Genomic DNA, 6,519 nt, shown 5'->3' on the forward strand with positions numbered 1-6,519 from the left:
AGCCGCATGGGTTCGTAGGTTATGGTTTTAGACGCTTCGCAACACACATATATCCTGCTGACATCTCTGTGTTTGCGGATGTTGAGATGCACCTAGTGGACTGCCTGTGTGTCTGCTGTGGTTAGCGACCTCCGTAGCGTGTTCTCTACGTGCGTCATGCTGTGGTGTGATAGGGTAGTGATGTGTAGGTTCCACTACCGGCCTTGCCACATGTGTCTGTCTGTATCTCTCTCGATGTATATATATATTTATACATATTTTATGCCCATAGCGCTGCTCTTGCATGGACAGCTGTCTGTCCCATGTATCGCATATTTGCACAGCTTATACATAGCAATGTGGTACAATGCAAATCCAAACATTGTCCATGCAACATCCGTGTTCCAGGAGGTGTTACACGCCCTTACAGACATCTGCTGTATATCTTGGCAGACAGCTATCCTTGCTGTACTGTCACTGTACTCGTACATGCCATAGACTTTGTGTATCATTGCCTGTTTATGATGTGTGTATGTCTATCTGAGCTGTGTGCATGGTCGTGTGTATGTCCCAGTATAATCATCTGTACAAGTGTCGCCAATATAGGTAATTCATGTAGACTGCTGTTTAATTTGCATTTCAGCACATACCTGCGGACAATACTGCACTTCCTACTGCAGCACATTTCATCATCTTGCAGTGGATAATAATGTTTCCACACACATGTATCTGTTTCTGTTCATAACACTCCACCTCACGGAGCGTATATCTGGACAAGGCCTTATGTGTTAGTGGGACACTCAGGGCCAGTAATGACATGTTGCTCTTACAAACATTGATAGTGAGCACAGTGATATGTTATGCATGAGTATGGCATTTCTGTCTGATTTGGTGTCTTCATCACATGTTTGTCGTTGTTTCCTGTCGTCAGTTATCATGAGAGTGCCGGACTGTTACTGTTACGTGGAACACAGCAAACATATGAGGCATAACTCTACACAGTCTGCGTACATCTGTACAGTTGCAGAGTATGTGTCTGATACAACATACCAACTGTCTGACTACAATACACACAGTGTATGGCGGCATGACAGCCCACATGACATTACTTTGTATTTGCACGACACACCCACACAGACAGTTGTATTCCTCACACAGGTCTACATCTGCTTATCCACACTAATTGTTCTTTCATGTACCATATGTGTGCATCGTATTTGCGCTTTCCGTCAGTGGCGGGGCTCACGTACGACTATGGGGGTCTGGAAATTGTTATGTTGACACTTCATGACACCCTGGGGGACACATTACCTTTTTGTCTAATTACCTTCCACATTGACCTTCGCAGGGCATACGTTGTCATTCACATTTTCCGGGGGTATGACTTATACATGTTTGCCCATTTGTCCTGCTGTCTTTCTTCTCACCTGTCCGCCTAGTATCACCAGTTCAGTACATGTATTTTGGACAGGTTAGCTCCTTCATACCCTTGACCTGTTGTCATTATGTGTACACGCCCTGACGTTTGGCCTTTGCCCTTGTTACATTTCACATAGTGATGTGCCTTTCTAGCTGATTGCTGTCTAGGCATTATGGACTGTGCGGTAGGTGATAGTGACTGCTATTTCCATTGCATGATTAGTGACACTCATAACATCCGTATTCATGGCTACGCCAGTATTCGCACAACGGTCTGACTTTGTATGGGGTATTTATAATATAGTCCCTATCTGTATTTCCTGTACTATGCCTTACTGCAGCTGTGTTATTCTGACAGTTTTCCATTTATGGGTACCATCTTGGTCGTACACATGTCCATCCATGGGAATCGCCTACAGGACACTGATATAGGGCTGTACATATTTCCAAATTGCTTTCCGCATTATCCAGTGGATACTTTGCACCATTATTGAGAATAAAGCCATGTGCTATACCCACATCCCTCCCACGGGGCGGGCCTATGACTTCTCTGCCAAACAACACCTAGGCCCATTTCTGCATACCCAGGTTCCCATGCCTGCAACCCTCTACGGTACACATTACACATGGTTAATGTGTGCGGTACTGAGATGTGGACGCACTTATATGCACTCCCCACTCTAGGGATATCTGTTCATACGTCCTGCATTTCATGGACACATGTGTCATCACCCTTGCACCTGATTTTAGTGCATATACAGCTGATTCGTATTTGCGGCTGTCACTTCCTTTGTGTCAATCGAAGCAGGTACTGCGAATGGATAACTTTTTGGAGTCCTACAATGGACACCAATATGCATGTTTAAAGTGTAGAACTTGCTGGACTGTCACTTTCTGGCCAATGATTTTGACTGCTGCTGTATATTCCCCATTCGTGGATGTCTGTTTGTCTACCCATATTAGCTATTACTTGACATATTTATATCCATGTGTCATATATACGGGACATAGGTCTGTTGTGTGTACATATATACATGTAAACTCCTCGTTTCATACCTTGCTTTGTTAATGTCTGTGGATTACCTGTGTACACACATCTATAACCATACCATACCTTTCCACTGTACAGATACTGGCAGAGTGTACGGATGGTTGACCCTTTATCTTAGGTGTGTTTTACATTGACCTGTGTCTATCTGGCAATTTGCTGGCATTTCATTTGAGACTTACGGTGGCACCTTCTGACAAGTAGTTCAGGTTACGAATGCATACCCTTCGTCAATCCCTGCTACTAACACACCCGTTATTCTATCCACTTTCTATGTTTGTTTTAGCACATATCTTGTGTTTCTCACTATTTGTACCAGTACTTTGCATGGCATTGTCCGGTTCCATACTTTCAGAGGCTGACAGTTTTGAGACATGTATAACTAACGTGGGAGAAACAGCATTAATTTACTCTGCTGTGAGCGGATCACACACGCACAGGCGCACTTGCATTTCCTTATTGTGGGTTACGCGCAGGCACACATGCATATCCGTATTCTGGGTTACATATGTTTACTGAGTCTTTGTGCTTACGTGGCCTGTATTAGTTGTGACAGTACCAGTAACATATCTCTGATCCGGTTAACGGATGTATGTGAAACACACTTTCACCTTTACATATCTAACTGTCTTTGCGGCACAGACGCATTAATTACACGTTCACATTTATATGTTCTATACTCGTAATTCAAATGGGACTGCATTCACGTTGGCCGGTTGCTGTGACCACTACACGTTTGGTGTTCTGTCTCATTTATATGCATACCCATGGTACATAGCTACATTAACATATCCCCCCCGCACTCACTTACGTCACAGGCATCCATTCTCCTGCTGGGAAAAGTGTGGTACTACATGTTACACATTCCCTATTCCCTAATGCTCTGGACCCAGGCTGCATATGGCGTAACCGCAGGGATATTCAGAACACAAAGGCTTATAGTCCCAACGCATACAGGTCTTTAATTGTCAGGGTGTTCCTGTGGTGCTCTGGGTTTGGTCTTGTCCACCTAGTGTACAGAACTGCCCTGACCATGTATGAATGTCAGATGAGGCACATGGGCATGGTTTGTCCATGTTTATTATACCATGACCCCTCATTATTCCAAGCCGTGCACTCTGATTGGCCAGCGTGCCCATTGTAAATTGAGTTATACTAATGGAAAACGGTCCGGTCGCCCAGACTTTTTTCCATTAGTATAACTCGGTTTTTAAAACCTGTCTCGCTATGTTAGATGGGTTTAACATAGCGAGACCGCTTTAAAATAAGCAACGGAGATGTCCGTTGCTTACTTTAAAGCTGTCCCGCTATGCTAAACACATTTAACATAGCGAGACAGGTTTTAAAAGAAAGCAACGGAGAAATCAAGCTCTCCATTGCTTTTTTTTAGTGTTTCGCTATGTTAAATGGGTTTAACATAGCGAGACAGTTTTAAAATAAGCAACGGACATCTCGCCCTCGGGACCACACCACACCAACCGTGGGTAAATCCAGCATTAGTAAGCCAAAAATACAGCAAACCTTGAATCCTGGTCTCTTCATAAATACTCTGATGATGCCCCATGTCAGTGGGTGAAAGCGCTTAGTATCTGTGGATTGTGGACTGTATTGTGAATTGTCTTCTGTTTGGTTCGTTTTTTGTTCATTAAAGTATTTATGAAGAGACCAGGATTCAAGGTTTGCTGTATTTTTGGCTTACTGGTGTGTTCTACTTCTGGATGACATAAATCCAGCATTACCCACACCCAGGCGTGGGTTATTGCTATAATATTCAATCTGTGTTTACAGACACGGGTGTTTGGACAACTGACAATAGCTTATGCTGTTGGCATACAATGATGTGGGTGGTGCTGGTTATCATACATATTCCATGTTGTGCATTTTTCCCATTCACAATTGTCTATTCCCTGTAGTCATTCATACGTGGATATTTATGTAGCACATGACTGAACTATGTATTACCTGCAGGTATGCTGTGTTACAGTGAACATATGTGACGGTTGGTTACAGTGTATATGTGTACCTCTGTGATACTGGGGACTACCACACATCCTTCACAGCATTTCATGCGTATGTTCATACTATTATTCGGTGACTTGTAGAAGGTTGTGAGAGCACTGATTACATGTGTCCCTATTTGTGCACGCATCGTGTTAGTCTTTGTCCAGCTTTTGTTGCTGTCATGGGTTGGACGGTGGTGTTGGTGTGTGATTGGGTTGTATTTATACTGACGATACTTCAGTGGGGGATAGGGTTAGCACTTGTTCCTCTTTGCGGGGGAGGCCCCATTATGGACATTTGTGTCCTGCATCAACACTTGACACGTGCCATATGTTCTGTGATATTAACACAGTAGTGTATTTCTTACCTTCATTACTACTTGCATGTTACAGGCATTTTGTATCTGGTACACATGACTATTATATTGGATAGCTTAAGCTATTCACATGCTATGCAATAACCTTTCATTCTGGCGTATACATGTTATTCTATCCTTTGCATTGGCCGTGGGTGTTTTACCATGCAAATCCACACATATCTACAAGTGATGTCCCACCTTGACAATCTGTACATGTGGCAACCCTGCTGGGGTGACCTGCTTGGTGGACAGCTGTTCCACCCTGTGTATTATGTTTTGCATGTCTGCATAGCTACTCATCAGTACCGTGGCTACACATACTGCTTTGTCCAGATGTCTACAGTTATGGACACAGTGGCGTGTGAACACCTATGGGGTTTCGACAGGTCAGTAACCACACGCGGGATGTACACATTCTGCCGACACATTCACATGCAGCCATTTGGATTTCAGTACCTGGGATGGGATGTTGACATATGTGGGGTACATATTTGCAAGCCTGTCACTGCCTAGGACAATACTTCCCACTACATATGGGGTATACCCACTCTGTGTAGGTGTACAGCTGCGCAAGGCTGCTAGCTGGATTAGGTGGACATTCGGACATGGATGCGGGTTACGTGCTATAAAGGGGTTGTTGTGTATTACATTTGCATGCATGGGTTCTGCTTCTGGATATTCCGATTCGGCATATGCCATCCTATGTGTATGTGACAGTTACGTTGCTGTGTATAGCACATTTTCCTATACATATGTTTGTGTGTGTTTGGGATGTCTAGTTTCTTTATGGTTGTTATATGGCCACAACTGCCCAGATGTGTACTATCACTACCACTGTGAGACTGCTGGTGACCATGCCCATGGGGCTAGTCGTGTGTATTTGAGGCGCGCTGACATGATGCAGTACACCTCCACTGGGTATGACTGCTGACAGTGCACTACGTAACGGACACAGTATTCAAAGTATCATTTGTTCCATGAACGGGAACATTTTGTATTTCGTGCATTTATGTTTGGCTCTCCATTTTGTGTGGACGGGTACTATGTAGCATACTTTGCATATGTTTCATTATCCACGGACACTGATAGGTGCGGTTACTATTGCAGGCGGGCTGTAAGATTCAGCACTTTAGGTTGCTCATCGCCTGCCGACTTGGCCACGCCTCCGTGCGCAACCTAGTTAGGCTCCCTGGACTCGGGCACGTGATCTATGCACATGGTTGTGGTTGCAGCGCACACTCATTACTATGCATGTGGCGCTGCTATGCCATTTATACGCTGCACGGCCGGCGCAAGCCTTACACCGGCCTTGCGCCGAGCTTCATGAATCCGGGGGTCTATGTCTGATACAGAAGTAGTAATCTTAAAAGGTTAACTATTTGCCCTTAATTCTTATCACTTAGGAAACATTTAATGTTGACAGTATCACTCAGACCTGGAAAAGTGTCCATCCCCAATTTTAAGTGCCATAGGGACTCCCTTTTCTCCAACCTATTCCTATAGTTACCTCCTCACAGGTCCATAGGTACCTGTTTTAAAAGTAGTAAACATAAATGTTTTACTATTACTATTTCCTTTATGTCTGTATAAGGCATTGTTACTATCCTTACCTTTAATAGAGTAAAGATGCTCTTTTACTCTTTTAAATAAACTTTTCAGTCATGCCTATATAGTAACCTTCACAGTCAGAGTACAATGCAATATAAACTATTCC

The sequence above is a fragment of the Protopterus annectens genome, chromosome 2.part1 (assembly GCF_019279795.1).
Source record: "Protopterus annectens isolate FY-2018-M chromosome 2.part1, PAN1.0, whole genome shotgun sequence".
Classification (NCBI taxonomy): Eukaryota; Metazoa; Chordata; order Ceratodontiformes; family Protopteridae; genus Protopterus; species Protopterus annectens.